Here is a 3309-nt window from a genome sequence, read left to right as displayed (position 1 = left end):
ACATAGTGCCAACAACTTAGATGGAAAATTGTTGAAATCTACTGGAATGACCCATATATGTTTATGAAGTCAATTTTTTTATGTAATTTACGAACTTTGAATGTTGAAATAAATAATTTTAAGTTCCATTTATTTCAAATGACTGATGCAGTAGTTTGTTTATTTGTTATCATTTGTTATTAAGGGAACTAAAAAAAACTCTGGTATCTTTTTCTTTGAGAAGTAATGAAAATTCGTGTGTGCATTTGTAATAGCCAACAAAAACTTATTTCACCTTCTGTTAAATAATTTTAAGAACAAAATATTAAAAATGTTACAAATATGCATGGCCGCTGTGGCGCAATGGACTAGCGCGTTGGACTTCTAATCCAAAGGTTGTGGGTTCGACTCCCACCAGCGGTACAACCCCTACTTCCTGTTCTTTTGTGTGCAATAAAATATGCCACAATTGTTTTTTAATGATAAACTGATTAAATTTAATAATTTCTTTTCTCGAAGGCTTTATACATTGGAATCCTCTTTGCAAAGCTTTTTTTGTCAAAAAGGGAATAAGCAATATCTTCGCAAAAAATCTGATAGTGCAAACTTGAAAAACTCTTTTTGGAGGCCTCAATCATTTATTTTACACTTCAATCAACTCAAGTATGTAGATATTCCTTGGTACAATTACTTGGTCCCGAAATTCTTTAAGTTATCTCCGTATAAACATATCTTCACTACCATATCATATTGATGATTATAAAATACTGTTAGCATCTTGATAATTTGCCTGATCATCGCGATAGCTGAGTCTAACCTGCACAATAATGATGTCTATAAGTAATGTTGATTTATATGGATATGTATCTGTTCCCTCGCCAACTAAAGATATAAAGGGTGGTGGTTTTATGCTTATTAAGTTTAGCTTATTCTTTAATATTAGAACTGAGACTTCATCCTGGTTAAAAGTAAAGAACTCGAATCAGTATTTGTTGAAGTAATAGATTCTAAAAAAAAAGCAACTTAACAGTTGGTTGTTTATATCGTCATCCATCGATGTGTCCATCTGAATTTGTTGATCGCTACCTAAATTTTCTTTTTGAGAAAGTTAATTTAGACAAAAAAAAATTTATGTTAATGGGAGATTCAACTTTCACTTGCTCAAATACAATACATCCATTGAGGTTTCATTTTTTTAAAAAGCAATGGTTTCAAATTCTCTTCTTCCTTTTGTTATACAGCGCTACCTAAATTTTCTTTTTGAGAAAGTTAACTTAGACAAAAAAAAAGTTTATGTTAATGGGAGATTCAATTTTCACTTGCTCAAATACAATACATCCATTGAGGTTTCATTTTTTTAAAAAGCAATGGTTTTAAATTCTCTTCTTCCTTTTGTTATACAGCCTACACGCATAACCACTCATTCTATGAGAAAAACTAAAAGTTTTTTTCTAAATTTTTATTCTTCTAATATAATTTTAGGCAACGTTGTTGTTTTAATTACTGATCATTTTGCTCAATTTGTAATAATCCTACATTCCAAAACGCAAACTCCACCTGAACCAGGTGAATTTTGCGTTTTGGAATGTGGGATTAAAAGGTGCTTTAAAAACTTTAAAAAGCTGAATTTGACAAAGATTTTACTCAATGTTGATTGGTATGATCATATAAAAAACGAAAATGATGTTTAAAGATTCCATTAAAAAATTAATCTAAGTTTTTATTGCATTTTGAATAAACATGTCCCTAACAAAAAAAAAAAAAAAAAAAAAAAAAAAAATACAACTTAAACATTTTTTCAGATTCAAACAAAAAATCGTTTTTTACAAAAAAAAACTAAAAAAAACTATAATTTTCAATTTCAACTAAAGATCATAAAGCTAAAATAATATTTAAGTTAGCAGAGAGGGCGTGTGACCCCGAACACTTAACGTGTAGCTGAAACTAAAGAATTATTTAATCTTAAGTACCACAAAAGCATTCGTTTAATAAAGCTGTGGCATACGCACTCCCAATTGATTGCTTTGGTACATCTGTCTCAATGCACTCAAAGCCACCGTTTTCCGAATTTTCGACGGAATTCCGAATTTTCGACAGAACTCCAATTCCGACTTTATTCCCACCGATAAAAATTTCGTCTTTCGTGATTGATTACATTTGTTGCTGGACAACGGAAGCCAAAGTTTTTTTTATTTAAATTCCGACAATCAAGTTCCTATTTTATGGAATTTTTTTATCGAAATTCTGATTTCCGACGAAGTTCAGAATTTTTTGTCAATCGCAAACCTCTGAAATCATTTAAACAGAGCTGTTCAAAAAAAATCCTGTAAAGACAAACCTGCGATTACAGAATTTTCAGAACAGCTCTGTTCAGTTGATTTTTTCAGAATGTTTCGAGATCAAGATTTTGGCTCGGTTCGGGCTATAACGAAACAAAAAAAAACTGATGGTTTTAAAATTACATATTATTTAATATGATTATATTTCGTCATTTCTAAAATTAAAAAAAGGAATTTTATTTATATAATTTAACCCTAAACGGCGCTTTGTAACGATATCGTAGCGCACTGGTTTTTTTCCTGTAAAGCTGGGAAATGATGTGATTGGTTGAATTTGTTAACGCCCACGTATTTTTTTTGCAATTTTGTTACAAATAAAATTAATTTTCAGGACCAATTATGATGTTTTGCATAATTTAGTTTTTATAACTGAATAAATGCCTAATTACTGCAACTAGTGTCAATAAAAATATATGAATTTACTAATTTTTTATTTTCCAAATTTTTATTTTTTTTTTCCTTTTCTGCTCACTGTGACGAAAAAGTCACGCACCCAAATTTTCGCCCTTCCAAAAGAATTTTTTTTATATGTTTGTTTGCTTTTTAGAGACTGTTTAAAGTTAATTTCAAGACTCATAAATTTTCTCTTCCAGTTACAAAAATAGCGCGGTTAAGGGTTAAATATTATGCAAATAAAAGAATGAATATTTCTACCACTGGTGGGAGTCGAACCCACAACCTTTGGATTAGAAGTCCAACGCGCTAGTCCATTGCGCTACAGCGGCTGTTATAAAATAGATATTGTAATATATAAATTTTATATATTTATTAAAAGCACCTATTATTAAAATAATTTTAATATTCCAATTTATGATTTACATATATTTTTAGATCAAAGGTCAAGATTATATTTTAAAAGGGTAAGAGTTTATTAGCTTTTACAACCTAATAGATTTTAGGTTATTATTCAAATTTTTTATCTAATTTGTCAAAACATTTGTTTTTGCTCTTAGTCGCCTTTATGAGGCTAAATTATTTAAATTTAACTTCT

The 3309-nt window shown here is 29.4% G+C and overlaps 2 non-coding genes across 2 annotated transcripts; one reads left to right on the top strand and one right to left on the bottom strand.

The window, feature by feature from the left end:
* Positions 1–328: 328 nt before the first annotated feature.
* Trnar-ucu (transfer RNA arginine (anticodon UCU)) lies at positions 329–402 on the top strand. Its single transcript has one exon. It is a non-coding gene; the product is annotated as a tRNA-Arg (tRNA).
* Positions 403–2969: 2567 nt separating this feature from the next.
* Positions 2970–3043, bottom strand: Trnar-ucu (transfer RNA arginine (anticodon UCU)). The gene has a single exon. It is a non-coding gene; the product is annotated as a tRNA-Arg (tRNA).
* Between the last annotated feature and the right edge of the window lie 266 nt (positions 3044–3309).

This window comes from Hydra viridissima, unplaced genomic scaffold (assembly GCF_058129835.1).
Source record: "Hydra viridissima isolate aposymbiotic clone 2 unplaced genomic scaffold, HvirCarnegie_v1 scaffold_4, whole genome shotgun sequence".
NCBI classification, from domain to species: Eukaryota; Metazoa; Cnidaria; class Hydrozoa; order Anthoathecata; family Hydridae; genus Hydra; species Hydra viridissima.
The sequence above is the reverse complement of the archived record's forward strand: the minus strand, read 5'-3'. Positions and strand labels throughout refer to the sequence as shown.